The sequence below is a fragment of the Protopterus annectens genome, chromosome 17.part0, assembly GCF_019279795.1.
Source record: "Protopterus annectens isolate FY-2018-M chromosome 17.part0, PAN1.0, whole genome shotgun sequence".
NCBI lineage: Eukaryota > Metazoa > Chordata > Ceratodontiformes > Protopteridae > Protopterus > Protopterus annectens.
The window spans coordinates 634,696,751-634,721,652 of NC_056751.1; the positions used below are offsets into that span (position 1 = coordinate 634,696,751).

The following is a 24,902-nucleotide window of genomic DNA, read 5'->3' on the forward strand; positions in this document are numbered from 1 at the left end:
CAAAATTGACCAATTCCTGCTGATAATATTTCTAATTTCTATATTATATGTTGTATAAAATGCTGGAATTCTGACAAAAGTTTGTGTAGAAGGTGTTTCCCTTCTACCAGTAGTCACAACCGGCCCAAAATATGGTGCCGCTATATCATGTCGTGAGGTGAAAATAGTTTCCAAGTGGTTATTTGTTTCAAATTCTCTATAACCTTTATTTAGTAGTTTTACCTTCAGACTGTCCAACTCTTCTATGAATCCTACTTCTGAGGGATTCAGTCTGGAGGCCCTCATACCTTGGCCTTTAATAATGTTCTTGAACACATATGACGGATGCATACTAGATCTCATCAGTAAAGCATTACGATGACATGGCTTGCGATATACTCTTGTATTAAGCAAGCCACCTGGTAACTTCTCTATATATAAATCTAAAAAATCTATTCTCGGGCTAGAACTCTTCATAGTGAATTTTAAATATTCAGTTAAATTATTCATTTTGCAAAGCAGGGTGTCCAGTTGATATCCATTACCGTTCCATAGAACTAAAAGGTCGTCGACGAAACGCCGATAAAAGACCACATGTTTATGAAATTCTTCTACTCGAAACAGGGCATTCTCCTCCCAATGTGCCAAGAACATATTTGCGTAACTATTGGCACAGGGAGTCCCCATAGCCACCCCGTCCTGTTGCCTAAAAATGGTATCTCTAAATAGGAACAGATTATTTTCCAGGACAAGTTCTAAAAAATGTGTTATTAGATCTATCTGCACAGCAGAATATCCACTATGCTCCATCAGATATTCTGATATGTACTGAGTACCTACCTCATTCGGAATGATGGTAAATAATGATTGTACATCAAATGTAACTAGAGTAAATGCCTCAATGTCTGTAATACCTCTCAAACATTCATAAAGTTCCATAAGGAATTGCTTAGAGTCTTTTAACACATATTTATTCTTATTTAATACCGGTTGTAGGTGTTTTTCCACATAAATGGATAAATGCTCTGTAACCTATCCCCCACCAGCAACTATTGGTCTCATGGGTGGGTCATATATATTTTTATGAATCTTAGGGAGGCCATGTATCTGGGGTATAAGAGGATTCTTAACAACCAGATACTCAAAAACCTCTTTAGTTATAATACCACTTCGATATATATCTAATAAAGTGTCAGTAACATATCACATAATTTCATGCACTTCCTCACTAGTGATGATCTTATAAAATTTATCTCTTAAAAGATTATCCATGGACATCAAATATTTTGAGGTGTCCATGACCACTATTCGGCCTCCCTTATCAGCTGGTCTGATTATAATAGAGGCCTCTGACTGTAGATGTTTCAAGCACATTCTTTCTTTTTGATTCAGGTTGTCTGCTCTATTATATCTCTTATGTGTTATCCTATTATCAAAATATTTAAACAATTCTTCTTTTGTCAATTTCAAATAGGCATCTACTAAAGGATGATTCGGTGGAACAAATTGGCTCAAACTCCTAAACCTATGTGTCTTGTCCTCCTGTGCATTCATATTTCCTGTGTCTTGTTTACCATATAATAATCTAAGCATGACATTCCTACAAAAACTTTTAAATCTGTAACTGTATCTGTTAAGTTGCTACAACTCTTAGGGATGAAGTTCAGTCCTTTACCTAATAGACTTTCTTCATCTGGTGAGAGTATATATGTCGAAATATTACAAATCAGCGACTGATCCCCTCCCCCCACATCTTCTTGATAGTCTGATGGGGTAGATACTCACCCGAATGTTTCCTTTTCTGGCGGCCACGACTCATAGAGCGTGTCCTTCTCATACCCTTGTCTGTGCGAACAGGAAGGGGAAAAGGAACCCCTTCCCCTATACCATCAGAACATTCCACTGACCTATTAATATGAAGGATTTTAGGTCTAACAACTGCCTGTGAAATTTGTGTGATGGAGGGGGGTTGCTTCTTAACAGCTCGGACCTCTGGATACTCCAAAACATGTTTGCTAAGAGAATTTGTTTCTTTTTTTATTCCTTATGTCATATAGGTGTTCGTATATGCGATTTTTTTAACTTTCTATCAGTCTTGCCTATGTAAAAGCAAGAACAGGTGGTACACATGGCACAGTAAATCACTTTCTCAGAATTACAGTTGTATTTCTGATTGATTCTGATTTCAGTATTATTAATGTCAAAAATATTGCCTTCTTTAATGTAAGTGCAATAGTTACATCTGCCACATTTGTTTATAGAACCTGACCTGTGGTTTGGGTAAGAGTTACTACTCTCAGTTATGTTTTTCATATTCTTGCCTTTACTATATACTATAATAGGTTGTGGTCCTATTAGTGGTCTGATGTTCTTGTCATGTCTCAAAATAGACCAGTTTTTTGTTAAGATGTTTCTTACTATGTGACTATCTTGAGTGAATACAGTGATGAAAGAAGTCATAATCATTCTTTGTCAACCCTTTAGCCATCTCTAGTACATACAACCCCCCACTTCATCCCATTGCCCAGTTTTTTGAGAATATGTGTGAGTTAGATATACGTAACTCTAAGCTTTCTAGTAGGAACTCTGACATGAATGAGAGAAAGTTAATGGATGAAATAAAAATCTTTTCACAAAATGTTAGAATTATGAAACCTGATAAAGGTGGAGGTGTCTTGATGGACTATGAGGACTATAACAAGAAAATGTTTTGTATTCTAGAAGGAAAAGCATATTTAAGGTCATCCATTAATAAACTGAACACTTCTTACCAGCATATAAGGAATGAACTCCAATATTTATTTATAGAGGGTTCAATTTCTATTGATGTGCTTAATTTTCTCTCTGTTCCCTGCCCTAAAATATCAGTCATGTTTGGGCTGCCAAAACTGCATAAAAATTTAGCCAACCACCCATGCGACCCATAGTAGACTCCAAGGGGTCCATTACCCACCCCCTTGCAAGATATCTGGACAATAAGTTAAAAGAATACATATTGAGTGAGACACATATCTGCAAGGATTCATGGAGCTTCTTACAAGCTATGGATGAGATACCTTTCAAGGACACTTTTGTTTTTATTACTATTGATATTAAAGACCTTTATTCAGTCATACCTCACACAATTGGTTTGGAGTGGTTTACAGATTTCTTATATGAAAAAGATATCTCACACTTCCAGACCTTGGTCTTTTCACAACTGATGGAAATTGTCCTTAAAAACAATTTCATTTTGTTTAACAAAGAAATTTACTTACAACAAGAAGGGGTGGGTATGGGGTCTGCATGTGTTTTTTTATATGCAAATATTAGGCAATGGGAGAAGACATTTCTTTTTTCTTCATGTTATTTTGAGCACACAAATTTTACACCAGGTTTTTGGATGATATGTTTGTTCTGTGGGATGGACCTGTTAATGCTATTGATGATTTTATAAATTATATTGGAACCACCACAGAATTTCTAAAGTTCACCTATACCAGAGACCTTGACAAAATTTCCTTTTTAGACGTCTTTCTGGAAAAGGATTATGAAAATAAGAGGTTTGTTTCAAAAATCTTTAGGAAAAGCACATATTCAAACTCACTACTGCATTTTTCTAGCACACACCCAGTCAAACAAAAGAAAGCAATAGTTAAGGGACAGTTCGTGCGTGCAGCCCGTATGGTATCTGGTATTGATGAATTTTTAGATGAATGTGACAACTTGAAAAATATGTTTCAAAAAAGAGGCTATCCTTGTAAGTTCATTAGTGATATAATGATTGAGGTGGTTAACAAGAGAGAGCGTGGGTTTTATGTACCTTTACTTTCTTGTAGTATGACTGACAGTGGACCTTTCACCAGTAATCAAGAAACTGACAATGTTGCAAGTAAGAATGATTATAAGACTTCTTTCATCACTGTATTCACCCAAGATAGTTACATAGTAAGAAACATCTTAACAAAAAAAACGGTCTATTTTGAGACATGACAAGTTCATCAGACCACTAATAGGACCACAACCTATTATAGTATATAGGAAAGGCAAGAATATGAAAAACATATCTGAGAGTAGTAACTCTTACCCAAACCACAGGTCAGGTTCTATGAACAAATGTGGCAAATGTTAACTATTGCAGTTACATTAAAGAAGGCAATATTTTTGACATTAATAATATTGAAATCAGAATCAATCAGAAATACAACTGTAATTTGGAGAAAGTGATTTACTGTGCCATGTGTACCACCTGTTCTTGCTTTTACATAGGCAAGACTGATGGAAATTCAAAAAATCGCATATACGAACACCTATATGACATAAGGAATAAAAAAGAAACAAATTATCTTAGCAAACATGTTTTGGAGTAAAGGACCATAAGTTCCAATTTTTTATTATAGACAATATCAGTACCAACATGAGGGGTGGTGCATGGCAACTATTACTTGAGAAAAGAGAATTATACTGACAATTACGTTTGAATGCAGGGAACTGGCCAGGCATGAATGAGCATATTTCAATTAGCCCAATTTTAAAACTAAGGGCACTAGAAAGATAAAATGTGTGTGTGTGTGTGTGTGTGTGTGTGTGTGTGTGTGTGTGTGTGTGTGTGTGTGTGTGTATGTATATGTACATATATATATTTCTCCATTATGCATTTTAACATTTTAACATTTTAATATCACATGTTCAGTATTTATGTTGTGTATTTATTTGTCTTAACATTTTCTACTATATCTATTTTTTAGTATTTAGTCACACATTTATTGTTTTAACACATTCAACATATTTAAATATTTATTGTAAATTGTCATTTTTATGAAGCAGTGTTTATATATAGTGTGTTTTTAGGGTGGTGTGTTCCATGAACTTTTTCAGTTTGTATAGTTTGTCTGCTTTTTAAATTCAGTGACTGTAAATATTGTGCTTTTAATGACATAATTGATTAGTTTATAACTGGATGGAACTTCCTGTTTGGACTGTATAAGGAGGAAGTAACTATGTGGGGTAAATTGTCTGATGAAGTCTAGATCTTTCTGGACGAAATAGCTCATCCTTGGATTTTTTTGTCTGAAGTTAATAAAGTGGATTCTGCATTCTACAACTGTGTGGTGATTTGCAGCCTGCAATACTTTGAGTGGGTTCAATTCAGCTACTTCTTCTGGCTTTTGTGTTTATCTGCTTCAGTTTGTGCTTTGTAACTTTTTTGTATAAAAATACCTATGCAAACACCGTGAAGCAAAAATCCTAAATCTTCTAGATTTTGTTACATATTTGGGAACCATACATATATATAGTCCCATTATTTCTTTGTGAATTGATTATTCCTAATCCTTTCTAACCTCCTCTGATTGATTCCTATAGTTATTTTGCAATATTTTATATGCCCTACTAATTACCCCTTTTTAATGACAGCTTCTGTTCTAGATTCTACTAAAAGCTTTATCACTACCGGTCTTTCATTTAGGATCCCCCTATTCCTTTCTCTTTGCCTATACTTTGATATCAATTGTTGATAATGAAGGCATTTTGTAACCTGTGGTCCAAATGTATTCTTGGCCTCTTCCCATTCTATTACCTTTCCCTCTTAAATTCTTTGTTCTCAATACCTTAATTCTTTTACCAGTTTTCTGCAGTAAATTCCAGCCCCCCCTCTTGCCTGTTCTCTGTACCCCTAATTACAGTCATCCCTATTCAGAAGAATCTCCTTTTTCCCATGTTGGCTTAGTTCTTAGAATACTTTCTGCATCGCTATGAATATAATATTCTATATGGTAATTATTATTCTCCTTAAGGATCTAGATCCAAAATCCCAGTGTCTTCTTATCTGTTGGTCTTCCCCATTGCATCATCATCCCTTTCCACTTTGAATTATAGCTTTCTGCTTGTACTACCTATAGGAGCCTTAACTGTATACCTTTGAAATCCACATTTAGATTAGATAATCCCAAACCACCTTGTTCTATTGGAAGGATCAACTTCCTGCTGGACTCTTGCTCTCTTCCTCTCCCAGATAAAATCCTTCAACCAATTATTAATTACCATCCACAGTGTCTTCTCTGCTTGATACAAATATGCCTGAACTGTGTATAAAACTAAAGGGACTAAAAACATTTTCACTGCTTGTATCTTGCTATCCATGTGCATAAAACAGAGCTCTCAATTTCTCAGTTTTTGTATCATCTTTTATTTAGTCCCTTCTCACATATCCTTATCTGCCATAACAGAATCCTTTTTAACCCACACTCCTAAGTACTTCATTTTATCATTGTCCTGTAAATATGGATGTTGCTCAAACAATTTGTGAGTGGGTACATGGTTTACAGCTATTGACTTTGTTTTATCTTCATTAAGTTTTTATCCTGAAAAGACCTGAAAATGTCTCAGACTGTTCCACAACACTTATATGCCCTTTTCTGGTTTTAACAGGCACAAAACAATATTATCTGTAAATAAAGAACATTTTTCTTTATTATCATGCCAATCATGTCCTTGAATTTTCTGAGTGCCTTTTTTCTTTGCCAGTGGATTTAAATATAATGCAAATAACAAAAGGGCCTGGTTCCTTTGTTCAAACAGAACTTATCAGAGAGGAATCCACCGATTTTAATTTTTGCCTCCATTCTCTCATATATCCTCTTAATTAACTTTATTACTGTGTCAGGAAATGCAAATGAGTCCATTCCCCTACTCATAAAATCCCAGCTAACTCTGGTGAATGCTTTTACTGCATCAAGATCCACCAACAGCAGTGGTATTTTCTGGCATTCTGCTTCCCTCTGGATCATCATTATTCCATTAATGATGTCAAATGTTTGCCTCCCCTCCACAAAAACATATTGGTCCATATCCAACAATTTTGGCATCATCTTTGACATTCCTTTAGTCATTATAGACATGAACACTTTATAATCATGGTTTAGAATAGAAATTGGCCTATATGAAGCTGTACATGATGGAGCTTTACCATCTTTAAGTATTATAGCCACCACAGCTTTCTTTCAGGATGTTGGTACTATTCCTCCTTTAAAAATACTGTTAAACAAAACCTTTCACATCTTTATCACTTTCTTCTCTCCTAACCTCCAAACTTCTCCATCAATCCCATCTATTTCTGGAGACTTTCCTGTAGATTGGTTATACATCACAATTTGTATCTCATCTTCTCCTAGTCTAAATGTTAATAATTGAGCCTCATCTACTTTGGCATATTTAATTCTTCCATAAACATTTCCATTTGCCCTTTTTTCTTGATTTCCACATTTCTTTGCTTTATACAGATTTTCATAAAAAATTCCAGAATATTTCCAATACAGCTACATGATCTCTGGTTATTTTCATTGTTATAGGTTCCCTAAGCTTGGCAATAGCCCTTTCTACTTTCTGTGCCTGAGCCATTTAAAAGATTTTGTGCTCTGTCTGGAGTTGTTACTGAAAAACAGATGCTTAACACCAGTTTTTCTGAATTCATGCATATTATTCAGGTAGTCTCTTATTTTCTGTTCAGTACTCTACAGTTGTTCCTCTTCTTGCTCTGTGAGATCCCCTGTTCTGCAATACTTTAACCTTTGTTGGTCCCTCTATATAATTCTTGTTACTTTTTAACCATAGCTGTTTTTCTTTTATTTCTGCCGTATTTTTAAACTCTACATTTATTTTATCCCGCTCCCTAGCTATAGTTTCTGAAGAAATTTCTATCTTTCCAAATAACTCCAGAATAATTTCCACTACCCATTTCTCAGATTCCTCTCTGTTTAACAGATAGGTAGAGGAGTGCCATTATCTCATTTGTATTGCATTGCTCTGCGTTTTTATTTTAGTTATTATTGGTGCATGATTGGAAATAGTTATTGGATGCATATCAAAACTTTCACTTAAATGCACATGTTCCTGTGAAATGTAATTTCTGTCTAGCCTAGCCCAGTTTTTGTACCTTGGGGAATAATATGTAAATCCTTTCTGAGCTCTTACCACTGAATTCACATCTTCCATCACAAATATTTTCATAAATTTCTTCAAAAATCTGCCATCTTTTGTTATATTTTCCCTTCTAGGCCCCCAAGATACATCCTCACTATTACAAATCAAATTCCAGTTCCCACCTAAAAGTAATATTGCTTGCTGAAAGCTAATTATTTCTCAGAGAATTTTCTTAAGCTTCATTGTGGCAGTTTTAGGTGAAATATACATACATGTAAGTGTAATCATCTTCCCTTGCTAGCAGCCCCATACTATTACAAATCTACCATTATTATCTTTTTTTTCCTCTTTTATCACTATTGGAGCTCATCTAGCAATTAATATAAGTAATCCCCTTTTCCATTGTCACAGATATTCTGCTGAATAACCATCCTGAGATCCTTTCTTTATCAAAATCTCATACTGGCTTTTTTCCTAACGTGTTTCCTGTAGCATAGCTATTTGCATTCTGGATTTCTTGATGTACTTCACTACTCTTTCTTTTGGGTCTGTATCACTTCAGAGAAAGAACTATTTGTCAAATAAATTTGTTGTCAAACTCTATTTGTCAAGGCCTTAATCTGTTGAATGTTAATTTAAATGATTTTTTTTTCCCAGGGGGAAAAAAAAACTCTTGGCCAACCTAACAAGTATTACAAAATATACAAAATTTAAAACTCACCCAGTTAGGGGGGGGGGAGCTGTGCCCCCACACCCCCCAGAGTGTGGAGGCCATGACCCCCCAACTAAATATACTAACTACAAGATCACACTACATTGGGGAAAAGGGAAAATTCCCAATGATGGCCAAACGTTTTTTTTTCCTAGGAAAAAATTTGCTTAAATGAACGTTCGATGGATTAAGGCTTTGACAAATAGAGTTTGACAAAAACTATTTGATGAACAGGTTGTTCGACAAAGTGAACTAGACCCCTTTCTTATTTGTATATATACCTATGAGACTACTCAAATTCAAAAAATAATATGGAAAGTGTTGCCATTTTGATAAGATGTTATTAGTTCTACCTGTTAGGTATAACAGCTTTTTTAAATGTCTAGTTTCAGCTTCTGTGTTACTTACATACACTAATGTTTGGCAGGTTGATCTTTTATACAATTGTTTCCTGTCATTTTCATCTAAACTTATGTCACATCTTACAAGAATTTTTGTTTTAATGAACCCCCCCCAAAAAAAATGCAAAGACACCCCAGAGTACCCCCATTACCTATTAACTTAATATAAACACATGAAACTAAGTACATCTTGAAATAATGAAGTTTAATCCTCCTAATAGGAATAAGTGCATACTGGATTGACAGCCACACTCTCAGGCTTTAACTAACCTATAATTAATGTTATCCATGCTAAGATACATGCTACTGCCTGTGCTTCCACCTACACTAAATTATGTCTGTTTTTTTATCTTTATTCCTTTCCCAGATGTGGAAAGCAACTTGAATGCTTTTAGAAAACATTATCTTTTAGCCACTGAAAAAAAGGAAATATTCTGTTTCAATTGCCCTCTTATCAGCTTGTCTCCATAGAAACATGAGAACCAGATACACAGTTGTCTTTAGCTATAAGCTTCTCATGTTGCACTGTGAGCAGTTATTTGCTAAGAGAAAACTTTTCATTACATGTAGTGTTCTTTTATTTACTTCCTTTCATTTAAAACTTGTTATATCAAGCCAAGGGCCTTAATCCAGTTTTCTCCTATGCAAAAGTAAGAAAAAGTGTATCAATTCTACTTATATCATGATCTGTATACTTTTACAATGCAGCTCTCCCCTCAACAACCCAAGATTACAGCCTGTTATCTTAAGCATGCTTTTGTCCAGATTTTTTTCTTTTTTTTACATTGCAATGCTTACATTTCTTAAAACTAAGCAGGAATAAAGAAAGAAAGAAAAAAGGGAACATGTTACTTTAATATCATAATAACATACAAAAATAACTGAAAATGTTTTACTATATAATCTGCAGTATATGTCATTTTTTATAAAACTGCTGTTAAGAACAAAAATGATTTTACTGATAATTACCTCTTTCCTTTCACTTCCCCTCTCCTAAGTGTTCTTCCAAACATTAATAACATAACGTATGGCATATGCTTTGGAGTCCCAAACAAGTTTAACAAAGTCAAAAAAGTGCAATATTTCTAGGTTTTCTTGTTTAAATATATTTTACAAATGTGAATGATGCTTTAGTTCCACATTTATTCATTAATTTCAGAGTTGCACGTTTTCTTCCTCTTGATCTCCATTTCTCAGCTTCAGTCTCTGGTTCATTTCCAACATACTCCTGGTTCTTCTAGTCAACTCTTGTGCTTTTCTCTGTCTCTCAAACATTTTCCTTTGGAACATTGGAAAAAGTTTCACTGGCATTGTTGCTCTATGAACTATATTATCAGAAGAATAAGAAAGCAGAGTCCCATTCTGTTTGATAGATCACTTTTTGTTGGGCCAACTTTTGTATTTCCTCCTTAGCATGTTCCACATCAAAAAATAAAATTAACCCTCCAGGAAAAATATTCTGAAGACAGCTGGATACAGCAGCTTGAATCTCACACCTACCACTCAACATTCCCTGATTGCTGGTGTGAAGAAACTGAAAACACTGTCATCTGTGTTAGCATATCTGGCAGGAGATTTGTGCATATTCTCAGATTAACTTGTATTATATGCCAGCATGCCTAATTGTGAAAATGTAAATAAGTTTTAAAATGTTGAGTATTTTTCTGTTTAAACATAATGTTTAAAGAATCTGTCACTGATTTGACAGATTGTTTAAAGAATCTGTCACTGCTTTGACACATTTCTAACTGTGCATGTTTGAAAGGGATATTCTAAAGTACAAACTGTGGAGAATCAGCTGAGCAGTGAGTGATGTCATTAGAATGTTCCTGGTTGCTAAGATATTATTTAAATGGCTGACTGTTATGTTTTGAAATTAGACCGTTGAGACTGCAGTTTGTCACGTACAGAGCAATTTGTCAAGTACTGAGCAGTCAGTGGACACCAAAAAAAGAGAACTCACCAAGAAAAATGTAAGTTTGCCTTGGCCTTGCTATTATATCTTAGAGTAGATCAGGGACAGTATTATTTAGTTAGATCAGGAAAGCTTAGTTATTAAGATAGAGTTTTTTTTTTTTCTAGAATGATGGACTCCTATCCTGCAGTTTGATTTTACATTTCTGGTGATTGACTTCAGTTGTTTGTTAAGAGTTACTGATTTACAATCTTGTAATCATCTTTCTTCTTATTAAATATTTTCATTACTTTATATTGTGGCTGGAAACTAGTGTTTTTCTTCAGGGATTAGAGAGTGCTTCTACATATTTGATACTCCCGTGGTCATAGTTATAACCTACTTTGATAATTAATTTTCATAATTGGACACCCCTTTAGAAGGGCATGAAGACACTCTGATTGGTAGCAGCATTACCATATTGTTTTGGGAAAGAGGCACAGCTGGAAATCTGTGTCCACTTTCCCAGAAGTGTTTGGATGTGTGAGATTTAAATTTACTTTGAGTGTGAGTGTATCAGAGGTCTTAAACTGGGGCACTTTGCTTTGGAGTGTGTAATAAGAAAATACAGTTGGGTGGACAGAGTTATGTAGTCCAGTCCCAGAAAATAGAGCATGTTCCTTTTGTCCTCTTAGGGAAAAATTTTGAAATATTACTTCTGTTTAAGTGACAGTCCCATACTGGAGTCAGTAGTGAGGATTGAAGCTCCTTAGTTACTGACCCAGAATATTAAGGGGTGTCATTTAATTGTTGGCAGTCCGGTGAGGTAATTGGTGGCAGTGGTGGGATTTTTAATTGGATTCCAGTAGCTTGTGGTAGTTGTAATTAAGGTGTGCACTCTTGACAGCCACAATGTAAACATTCAGAATTTCAATCCACTATAGTTTTGTTTATTTTTTAGTTAAATAGTCAGGGATAGCAGGCAAGGATGTCAGCATAAGATTTTAGCAAGCTGTCAAAGAGCCAGTTGGCTAAGGAGCGTGAACCCAGAGGATTGGTGCATGCCACCAACCTAACCAAAGATGCAATAATTTCAGTCTTGGTTGCAGCCTCAGCTCAGACCAACCATTCAGAGGATATCCAGTTTGGGGCTGGTAATGTGCAGCCTGCCGAGATGGAACAGTCCTCATTTTCTTCAGAAGACCTGAAAATCCATCTGGAGTTAAGGAAATTGAAACTGGAGGCCAAACTTCTAGAGACAGAGGAGAGATTGCACCTGGATCCAAACATCTGGAGGCTAAGAAAAAGGAGAAACAGCGCCAATGTAGAATGGAGGCTGAAGAGAAGCAGCACCAGTTTAAACTGCGGTCAGATGTTTAGAAGCTGAGGAAAATGAGAGACAGCACTGGCATGAAGTGGAGCTTCTTACCCTTTGAGAGGGTCATAGAGGTAATAGGAAAGAGAATAACTGGACCCCATAAGCTGAAGAGGTGAGTAAACGTTTTCCTTAGTACAGGGATGGGGATGACTTTGATAGTTTCATTCATACTTTTGATTGGGTATGTAGACAATATGATGCTGACCATGAGCTCTAGGTTCAGCTGCTGACTCCCTTACTCCATGGTAAAGCTGTTCAGGCTCTAGCAAAGTTAAATGATTACAGTAGCTTGTTTGAATTATGAAAAAGTGAAATGTTGCTTGCTTGACTGTTTCAAACTTACATATGAAGCTTGTAGGAACAAGTTTTGTGAACACAGACACAAGGCAGATGAAAGAGTACATGATTATATTGCTGACTTAAGTACTTACTTTAACATATGGGTTAGTGGGTGTCAGGTCACCACTTTTGACAGACTGGCAGACCTTTAGGTGAGGAAACAAGCTCACAGTACTTTGCCTGATGACATGAGAATTTGGTTAGCAGACCGTGAGTGCAACTCTGCAGAGGAGTTGAGGTGAAAAGGGGATGTCTACTTGGCAAGCAGAGCACTACTGCATAGGAGAGGGATACCCAGTGCTGTACATGGATGTAAGGGAACCCATGGGGAAAGTCTAAACCACTCCAACAGCGTACACCAGTAATGGGGGAATCTACTAATACAAATGCATGGTTAGGAATTAGATGTTTCAAGTGTAACCAGAGGAGACACATAGCAGTCAAATGTCCATCGAGACAAGGTGAGAAACAAAAGGTGAGGGAGCCTGCAAGTGGTGATGGGAAACTGTCAGTGGTAAGTTGTTTAGAAACAGCTGGGGTACCAAATTATCACCAAAATTTATATCCAGTCTTGGCAGATGGTAAACAGGTAACTGCTAAGAGGGACACAGCTTCTGATATAACCATTGTGAGGCCTACATTGGTTAGAGAACAGCAGTACTTGCTTGGGCAGTCCACTCCAGTCAGAACATTGGGAGGGACCTTGTTCCAAATACCTTTGGCTATGGTTCATCTTGACTGGGAGGGTGGAAGAGGAAGCAAGCAAGTAGGTGTGTTCCAGGATATTCCTGCAGATGTATTGATAGGGAATGACTTTGATGATGCAGTACCTTGTGTACATGCAGTGACACACAGTCAAGCTTGGAGAAAGGCATGTATGTCCAGTAGTCTGGGAAAGACCCATAAAGATCTCATACCTGAAGCTGCGACTAGTGTGGTGGCTGTTTCAGAGAAGATGCTGTCTGGCAGCAGCAAGTCTAAATGTGAGCCACAGCTGCTGGTGGATACTGATGTTTCCTTGGACACAGTGACTGTGAAGATGCAGGTGAGTGGTGGTACCCAGAGTGACAGTGAGGCACAGCTGTCAGAAGTGACTAGGCTTCTTGCAGAAGGGGAGCTGGGGTAGGTCATGAAGGTAGAGTTGAGACAGGCTCAACTTACAGATCCTATTTTACAAAGCTTGAGGGAGATGGGTAAGAAGGCACCTGACGCTCAAGGAAGAGAGGAGTCTGTATACTGGAACAAAGATTTATTGTATAGAGAATGCACTCTGGAGGTGGACTAGAAGGTGCAGTGATATGGCAGTTGGTAGTGCCTAGAGCTTACCATCTGCCACTCTTAGCCATAGCGCATGACATTCCTTTTTCAAGTCATATGGGCATAAGATATACAAAGAGATGTATTATGTAAAATTTCTACTGGCCTGGGATTGTAAGGGATGTGGTAGGATATTGTAGGACCTGTGAACAGTGCCAAAAAGTTGGTAAAGAAGGGGACAAGGTTAAGGCTCCATTAATGCCTTTGCTTATTATCAAACAGCCATTTCAGAGAGTGGCCTTGATATTGTGGAACCTCTAAGTCCACCAAGTTCTACAGGAAAGAAATGCATTTTGGTGGTAGTAGACTATTCTACCAGATATCCTGAGGTGGTGACTCTGTCATCTATTGAGACAGAGGAGGTGTCAAATGCTTTGATGGAAATCTTCAGCATAGTAGGTTTTCCATGGAAAATACTGACTGACCAAGGTGCCAACTTCATGTCAGACCTGCTGACATGTTTGTGGAAGCATTGTGGGGTGAAACATCTAAAGACCACCCTCTACCATCCTCAGACTAATGATCTTGTGGAGAGGTTAAACTCTACATTGAAGACTATGCTCTGGGCATTGGCAGACCAGTTTAAAATGGAGTGGGACAAGTATTTGCCCTATCTGTTATTTGCATACAGGTAAGTACCACAGGAATCTACCGGTTTTTCACCCTTTGAATTGTTATACGGGCATACGGTGAGGACGCCTTTAGATTTAATTCAAGACGAGTGGGAAGGTGAGAGTGAATCTCACAAAGAGTCTGTTGTGGCTTATATTCTCAACTTTTGGACAAGACTTAAGGAACTTATGGGTTTAGCTCAAGAGAATCTAGCAGTAGCTCAATAACAAAAAAGGTGTGGTATGATAGGAAAGCTCGGTCTTGAGAGTATGCTGAGGGACAGAAGGTGATGGTACTTATTCCTGTTAGACAAAATAAGTTACAAGCAGCTTGGGAGGGACCCTTTGAGGTGGTGAGGAAAATCAGATGTGAACTACATGGTAAATTTGGTAGGTAGGAGACTAGGGTACAAAATGTACCATATGAACATGATGAAACCTTATCATGACAGGGAGGCCCTAGTACTGAGTATTCATAGTGGATGACAGGAAGAGTCTGAAAGGGATATGGTAACCAGTCTTTTGGGTGAGGTTAGGATTGACATCTCTGTGGAAGCGATCACCATATCACCACAGTTAACTCCTAATCAAGTCCGGGAGGTAAAAACAGTATTGCAGGAATTTGGGGATATGCTCACAGGAAAACCTGGGTGCACTGACTTGGTGCAGCACCATGTGGACACAGGACTCCAAAAACTTAGTAAGCAGGTTCCTTACAGAGTACCTGAGAGAAAGAAGCATACTCTGAAAGAAGAACTAAGGCAAATGCTAAAACTGTGGGTAATTCAAAAGTCTAACAGTCATTGGGCTTCCCCAGTAGTGCTAGTACCAAAGAATAATGGTAAGAGGTGGAGTCTAGGATTGAAAACATATGATATGACCATACAACATTGCAGTGGGGTTAATAATGCCAATGTGGATGGACTGTCCAGGAGAGGAGTGGGTTAATATTCCCAGGTAGACCCATTTTTCTCAAGCGTCAGTTTTCAAGGGTCACTTGAAAACTGTGCTTGAGTCATAAGGGGGGAGAAGTGTGAAGAAATTGAAAACACTATCATCTGTGTTAGCATGTCTGGCAGGAGATTTGTACATATTCTCCGATTAACTTGTATTGTATGTCAGCATGCCTAATTGTGAAAATGTAGATAAGTTTTAAAATGTTGAGTATTTTCTTGTTTAAACAGAATGTTTAAAGGATCTGTCATTGCTTTGATACATTTCTAATGGTGTATGTTTGAGAGGGACATTCTAAAGTACCAAGTGTGGAGAATCAGCTGAGCAGTGAGTGATGTCATTAGAACATTCCTTGTTGCTAAGAGATTATTTAAAGAGCTGACTGTTATATTTTGAAATTAGACAGTTGACACAGCAGTTTGTGAAGTACTGAGCAGTTTGGCAAGTACAGAGCAGTTTGGCAAGTACTGAGCAGTCAGTGGACACCAAGAAAACTATAAGCTTGCCTTGGCCTTGCTATTATATTTTAGAGTAGATCAGGGACAGTATTCTTTAGTGATATCAGGAAAGCTTAGTTATTAAGATAGAGTTTTTTCTAGAAGGATTGACTCCTATCCTGCAGTTTGATTTTACATTTCTGGTGATTGAATTCTGTTGTTTATTGAGAGTTATTAATTTACAATCTTGTAATCATCTTACGTATTATTAAATGCTTTTCATTACTTTACACTGTGACTGGAAACCAGTGTTTTTCTTTAGAGATTAGAGAGTGCTTCTATGTATTTGATACTCCCCAGGTCACTTTGAAGGCCTTGCTGTTCTGGTCACAGCTATTTATTTTGATGATTAATTTTCATAATTGGACACCCCTTTAGAAGGGCATAAAGACACTCTAATGTGTGGCAGCATTACTGTATTATTTTGGGAAAGAGACACAGCTGGAAATCTGTGTCCAATTTCCCAGAAGTGTTTGCATGTGTGAGATTTAAATTTACTTTGAGTGTGAGTGTATCAGAGGTCTTAAACGGAGACACTTTGCATTGGAGTGTGTAATAAGAAAATGCATTTGGGTGGACAGAGCTATATAGTCCAGTCCCAGAAAATAGAGCATGTTCCTTTTGTGCTCTTAGGGGAAAATTGTGAAATGTTACTTCTGTTTAAGTGAGAGTCTCATATTGGAGTCAGTATTGAGGGTTGAAGCTCCTTAGTTACTGACCCAGGATAGTAAGGGACGTCATTTAAGTATTAACCAGATGTCACAGCTGGAATGCATTTACTCCTCTTCTGCCTGGTGTACAGTGAGTAATCATTTTCCTTAAACACTACTATTTCCAATGTGTAGTACTTTGTCCTTCTGCCACAGTTTTGTCAGAAGCAACTCTTACTGCTGGTAGGATTACATCTTTACTATTAGAGGTCTTGGCTGCTTTCTCATGGGAAGGTTTGGAGCATACACATGATATGCCCTTTCAATTAATGATTTGTGCTTTCATAAAATTTGTGCTTTCATAAAATAAAACAGTTTCTCTGGTACATCAGAAAATCCCAGGTTTTCCCTACATGCTTTCTGCTGTAATTCTACCATTTTTTGAAACAGCTCTTCTTGAGCAGTTTCACATTTAGCCAGCCTTTTCTTCATTTTGACCTCTGATTTTTGCAGTTTTAACAGCTCATCTGAATATCTGTTTAAAGCTTCTTCCATTTTTTCTAGCCTTTTGTTATATGAGTTGATATACTCATTCAGTATTTCATTTATTTAACTCAGCTTTGAGTACATTTGACTTTTTTTCCCTCTAGAATACTGGAAGCCACATCTTACACCAAAGATGGAGCTTAAACTGCTTTTTGCTGAGCAGCTGCAGGATTCTTTCCAGCCAATGTTTTCTCGTCACCTTTTGTGGCTGATTTTCTTTCAGATTCCCTTAATTTCTTCCTTGCTGGCACACAGTCAGGGGCATTTACTAGCCAGTAACGAAATTTACTCAGAAAGACAAATTCACTGACTCTCTTTTCTGACTTTCTGTTTACACAGTGCAAGAGCTGAAATTAAGCTGCTACTCGGTGTGTGGCCATCTTGTAAATTCCATTAAAAAGAAATATTGAGAATTAATGGAAAGAATTTAAATTTTAATCTAGATACAGATACAGACTCAACTACCTTGTCAGAATCTATTTTTTAAAAAACTGGGCCTGTATAAATTTGGTGCATTTGCACAGAGCTGCTGTTTGTACAGTGGTGGTTAGCTGTGTCCTGTATTATAGCAGACACCTGGAAGTTCAAATTTTCCTATAGAACTACCTTTGAACCTGTACCCAGTAACTCTGTGATTGTAGAGAAACTACTTTGTGCATTGAGAAATACAGAGCAACACAATTGTGCATCAGGGAGTACTGCCCCTTAAATTTAGCATTATACTGCCTGGTCAAGTCTGAAAAGCACCCTTAGTTGCCCATGTTTAACCTCTCATGTGTCACACCCTTGTAGCTCACCTAATAAAGGACCTGACATCATGGATATGCACCTTCCCAATTTCTCCACAGCCAGTTTGGTGGATATGGGTATCTTGAGACAATATAGCAATTGTCCCATGTTCTCTGACAACTATTTAATCCTCAGAAAAACAGATACAGTATGTGAGAGATGTATATACACAATGCCACTGGAGGCAAAGCTCTCACATAACGCGCACAGAATAAAAATTAGGTTGTCAGAAGCACACATTCTACATCCACAACACATAGTATGCACCTCACACATAGACCAACTTATGCTAAGGCAGTTAAATTCAATCTTCCCAAACCCCAAAGACCTCACAGAAACTCCACCTGTAAAAATTATCCCCAGCAAATGAAAAAACACTCAACAAAAGCAACACTTAACACTACACATACAGCCACACCCAGTGGAGTCACAACTAAAAGCTCCTAAAATAAGCCAGCACACTACCCAGGACTCTAGTCATACAGGACTCCATTTTGTGATATACTAATGTATCACTCACCAGGCTGGACAAAGACAAAATAATGGTCAGTTGCTTATCAGGAGCCAGGATCTATGACATTATGCACACACATGTCACTGTACTATAAGAACCAGAATGACTCATTCATAGTCCATGTAGGTGTAAATGACATAAGACATACCTCCCTAGACTATATGAAGAGAAAACAGGTGTAATCCCAAAAGCTCGAGTCAGATCTGGTATCTCAACTGTGACCCAGAGGATGACAGGACTAACCAGAAACAGAGTACAAAGAATTAGTTTAGATACATTCACCTTAGCTTATAGATCTAGGAGACTCTCTGTGATGCCATCCCTGTTCCTTCTCAAGAACAATTGTTCACCTACTTGCTTAACTGAATAAACTATAGTCACCTACCTGCTTAACTAAATAAACTACTTGAAACTACAAGAAGGTGTCTATTCCTCTCCCAGGGAGGGCATCAGAGAGAGAGTCTCCTAGATCTGTTAGCTAAAGAAGCAATATCAGCCCACGTGAATCTAAACAGAAGAAAGAAACTGTTGCAAAAAAAAGTAAAATCCCGTGATTGGAGGAACTCCCTGGTCAGCCTCAGTAAGAAGCTGAGATCCCTCATAAAATCCTCCAAAGCTAGTTGTGAAAACAAAATTGCTACTGATTCTAAAGATAACCACAAAGCATTCTATAGCTATGTCAAGAATCTCAATGGCAACACTCAGATCTGCTCTGAGTTACAGCACAATGGTACTAAATATGCAGAACCAACTGATATTGCCAACATCCTGGCAGATAGGTTCAGTGCTAACATTACCCCCCTCTCACCCGCTAAAGGGCCCATCTCTATACCGGAAGAATGCAAAGTTCCTGTAATCACGGCTGCACAGGTAAAAACCACACTCTCCAAAGTCAAGAACACAGCATCCATGGGACCTGACAGTATCCCAGGCTGCATTCTACATGAACTACAGAATGAACTGGCACCCCACCTAAGCACCATGTTCAATCATAGCCTCACCTCAGGCTTTGTGCCCACTGAATGGTGCACAGTGATGGTCATCCCACTTCACAAAGGGGGAGCCACCACGGACCCTGGGAGCTACCGCCCCATTAGCCTAATGAGCCTGGTCTGCAAGGCCATGGAACGTATCATCATGGAACTTATAAACAAAGACATTGGTACTCTCCAAACTCTGAACCCCAACCAGTTTGGGTTTGTAAAAGGCAGATCATGTCTCCTAAGCCTGATAGACTTCTTTGAAGCAGTCACCAAAGCCGTAGACAAGGGTAAGGTGGTTCACACAGCCTATCTAGATCTCGCCAAGGCTTTTGACACCATCCCCCACTCTGGAATTATAGATAAACTCACTAAATTAGGTATAAATCCCTATGTCACAAGATGGGTTGCCAACTGGCTCACTGACAGAACCCACAATGTGAAAGTAGCAGACTTCAAATCTGATTTCAGACCAGTGACAAGTGGAGTACCACAGGGTTCAGTCCTGGGTCCTCTCCTGCTTGGTATCTACTTTTCTGAAATATAGGCTAACACAAAAGGTGTTTGGCTAATGAAGTTCGCAGATGACTGCAAGCTGGGAGCCATAATCAAAACTCCTAATGATGTGGACATCCTACAAAAGGGCCTCACTGAGACAGATGCCTGGTGTCAAAGCCATGGCCTCAAGCTCAATGCCAAAAAATGGATTGTCATCCCCTGTGGGAAAAACACTGTACCCATGAACTACCACATAGGTGGTAGTATGCTTAACACCGAAAGTCTGATATGAGACCTTGGGATACAGGTGGACAGTAGTCTCTCCTTTGATAATCACATTGCCACAGTAGTCAGGAAATCCTTCTACATGGCACATCTCATTACAAAAGGTTTCTCATCCAGGAAAAAAGAGGTCATTGTTCCTCTCTACTCGTCACTCATTAGACCCATTATAGAGTACAACACCCCTTTTGGTATGTACCTCACAAGACATCTACAACAACTGGAAAGGCCACAGAAATACCTCACAAAGAGGATTACCAGTCTCAAACAAGATGCCCTATGCAGACTGTCTCAAAATACTCCATCTTTACTCCGTCACATATTGCCTACTCAGAGGCAATCTCTGCCTAATATACAAAGTTATGTCAAACCCAGAGCTGTTTGACATGCTCCACTTAAAGAAATCCCAATCCCTCCAAGCTAACATGCTCTAGGGACCTAAACCTTGTCACCACAATAAACAGAACATGCTGGAGGGATAGATTCCTGTCCCAGAGACTTCCCATACTCTGGAACAAACTACCTATCTATATCAAACAAAGCTCCTCATTAGCACTCTTTAAGAAAAATCTTGACAACTGCATGGGAAATAGGAAATTCACCCCAGGGATCACCTCTGTGGCTCTGCTCGACAGGGGCACAGGAAAATAATTTTCTTGGGTGGCGAATGCCAGGGTTCCTTTTTGGCTAGGCTTATGTAGGACCTAGGGCCAATAGTCTAGTACCTACATATGAACATATGAAGTGATTTTATCTGTCTAATTCTTTGTATTCTGTAGACTATATGAAGATAGACTATGTGTCACAGGCTGGTATCTGCCTAGCATTGAGCGGTGTTCTACCTTCACCATGGATGAAGGTAGAATATGACTTTAAAAACTGTCTTAATTTCTGGTGTCATTCTAAGGGGATACAATATTTATTAACATGGGAGGATATGACTAACAAACAGTGTTGCCAAGGATGGTCTACACCTATCACCTCTAGGCTTTTGAATATTGGCTAAAATATTTTCCTCTCCTATACAGCCTGTTTAAGCAAGCCCAAACTGATAAACCTTCTAACATAGCAATATCAGCCCATGGGAATCTAAATGTGTTACTGCCTAATGCCAGATGCTTAAACAAGAAGCTTCACTTCCTCCAAGCCCTCCTTTACCCTGAGGAATGCAAATATCTGTGCAGTTACTGAGACATGTTTTAAAGCCACAGAGAGTACACTGGTAGTGCAAGGCTTCAGTGCCTCCTGTGCATTTAGACCAGCAACTGCAGAGACAGGGACGAAAGGTGGAGGTGTCTCAGTCCGAATCAATAACAAGCAAAACTCTAGGTTGATTTGAAAGGATAACATGCTAGAGTTTCACCGTGTACAGACTACCCTGGACAAAGTCTCATACCATATTCTAACAAGCTATAGGTTACCCTTCATATCGGAGGAAGTCCACAGGTCATATTTAGACTAACTGGAGACACTCACTATTCAACCAGATACCATACTCATAGGGTACTTTAATTACCCCTCTCTACACTGGGAATCCTACACAACCCCAAATTAGCAGGCACAGAGATTCCTGGCTTTGTAAATACAAACACCCTGGATTAGATAGTGCATATGTCCACTAGAGGTGCAAACATACTGTATTGGATCTGGTACTCACAAATATGGGCGAAGAGCTGCACCCCACCTACTGTCATTTTCTCTCTGGAATGGTCAGATCATAAAGTAGTCTTCTTTGAAATAAAAATAAATTCTGCAATCCCAGTAAACACTGTAACAGTTAGGAACTATTCAATGGCAAACTGCCATTTATTAATTGATAACCTCTCAAAATTCTAAGTTCCTGAAAACCCATATAATAGAGCAGTCTGTGCATAATTGTTCACAAAAACTCTGTACAACCATGCCAGTGGTAGCACAGAGATTGCCGTTACTACCAGAAGTAAGCCCAAATGGAGCCACCTTCAAAGAACCAGGAGATATAGTACATCTACTGGCTGACAAATTCACCTCTAACTTTACCCCCCCACTCACCCCCAGCCACATCCCAGGAAATACTATCTAACATAACCCCTCTAATTATCAATAGGGAGCAGGTCCTAGCTTTACTCTCTAAGGCCAAGAACACTACTTCATTGAGTCCCAATAATATCCCAGGATGCTTCTTAAATATCCTGAAATATGACCTATCAGATCCACTGGAGTCAGTATTCAGCTATAGCCTTCAAATAGAATTTGTGTCATGCAAATGGAGGACTTCAACAGTAATCCCTCTGCATAATGGTGGAGCATCAACAAATCCCGGGAACTACACACCCATTAGTTTGAATATTCTCATATGCAAAGCCATGGAAAAATTATCATAGAAATAATTAATAACCTAGAAAACCTTCAGACACTGAACCCCACCCAGTTGGTTTCATCAAAGGCAGGTCATGCCTACTAAACCTGGTGGACTTCTTTGAGAAAGGAAAATGGACAAGGACAAAACAGTGCATGCTGCCTACCTTGACCTTGTTAAGGCATCTGATACACTACCCCACTCAGGATTGTAAACAGACTCAAAGAATTAGGCATAGACCCCGTGTCACACAATGGATAGCCAGCTGGCTCAGAGATAGGACCTAAGAAGTTAGGATCTGAGAGGCCACATCCACAAAGGCCAGGTTACTATCTATATCCCCAAATCACTGACTACTGAGTTTACTGTTAGGGGTGTTTTATCAATGATGTAGTTTACCAGAGTGCCTGACTTCCCAAAAGGTACTATTATGCATTTCTTGGCATTGAGATTTAAGCCATGGAGTTGTCACCATTCACTTATTTGTGTTAGACCTTCCTGCAAGATGTTAGTCTCTTGGGGGGATTTTATAACTTCTCCTAGTTTGCAATCATTTGCAAACTTGGCCAGCCAGAAGCCCTTTATATTGGTCTTGACTTCTTTGAGTAAATGCTAAAAAGGAGCAGACCCAGCACAAAGTCATGAGGGACTCCACTAGTGACTGGCCTCTTTGTGGAGGTGGCCTCTCAAATCCTGACTTATTTTATGTATTGCATTACTTTTAGAGGACCTCCATTTAGACTGGTAAGGCTGCATTTGTTGTTACATAAACAAAAGCATTTTACGAGTTCCAAATGGTATTACATTGGTTTTATTAAGATTAACTCTGAGCATCTATAGTTGACTGACTTACAGATGGTCCCAGTTGAATTGCCCAAATCCTAGATGACAATATCATCTCCATATAGAGGACAGTTCTTGTCCTCTGGAATATGATGATGACATTAATGTAAAAGGTAAGTTGCTACAGTCCTAAGATAGAGTCCTACAGAACACCAGGTGAGACAGTTAGAGAGAAGATTGTGAGTATGAGAGGACAATTTGGAAGAATATACTATTTACGCAATCAGAGAATCAATTTAGTAAGCTTTCTGCAATAGCAATGCCTCTAAAAATCTGTTGGTACAGGATATGGCGTGGGAAAGGGTTTTGACATTTTCAAGAAAAATGTTATTGATGCTGCAATATTAAAGCACTTTGATGTAAACAAGCTACCTGTGTTGCACATAGATGCTAGTTAGGAAGGCATAGGAGCTGCAATTATGCAAGATAATTTTCTAGACCTATTGTTAAAGAACAATTTGCTGACTTAAAAGTGCACAAAAGAGACATACACAGATAGAAAAGTATCTGTTAACCATTGTGTATGTATGAGAAAATTTCAACAAATATAGCTATGGTAAAGAAGCGTGAGTGGAAAAAGACTACAAAACCTTGTAAAGTTGTACAAGGCATCTCAGAATTTATAGAGGATGCTACATAATCTATATAGTTGTGATATGAAAGTGAAGTGTAGACCAGGCAAGGAGCTACACATAACAGATATGTTCAATGGACAATATTTACCAGAGATACATGAAGATTGGTTAGAAACAGAATTAGAGATTATTTGGGTAAAATAATTTCAGCAATATACTGACATTGATTTAGAAATGCAACTACAGAAAGACATTATAATGGAAGAGTGGCCAGAATAAATGTCACCAGCAAGGAAATAAATAAAATGAGTTATGTCCAGAGCTTTAAGTTTAGAGCTAGCAAGAAAATAGTTTTCGATCAACTGAGGATGACTGTTTGAAAGCATACAGATCACAGATGTGATCAGTAAAATGCAAGCAAACAGTAAGATATAAGATATTCTGTCCAGGACTGTCAAACTCCAGATAGAAAAAAGTAGTACTGAACTGTGCTATTTGCAATATATGTCATAATAATAATTCAAAGGAAGAGATTCTAGGATACCTACTTTCACATTATCAATGGAACAAAGTAGGTAGAGATTACTTGCAGTTTAAAGAAGTCATTTAACTCAAATGGATGAATTTCCAAGTTTCATGAAATAATAAAACTGACAGACACCATTGCAAGTTCTGATTAGTGCAAAACTGGTGTAACCAGTCAGGAGGAGAAGGTAACCTCACACAACACAATTCCAGTATCACATAGTCCCACCACATCAGCGAACCAAACACATAAATACACAAAAACATACTTGGAGGCTCTAAATAAGAATCTACCTAAGCAACAGAGACCTCCAAAGCAGACATCCAAGCAAACGCTACCTCAAAACAAAACACGCACAACACATAACCCACAAAGTCAGT

The 24,902-nt window shown here is 38.0% G+C and overlaps 1 protein-coding gene across 1 annotated transcript in view; it reads right to left on the bottom strand.

Annotated features, from left to right (window-relative positions):
- VWCE (von Willebrand factor C and EGF domains) overlaps window positions 1-24,902 on the bottom strand; it is a 2,001,707-nt gene that overhangs the window by 29,677 nt on the left and 1,947,128 nt on the right. The gene's annotated exons all lie outside the window — the stretch shown is intronic.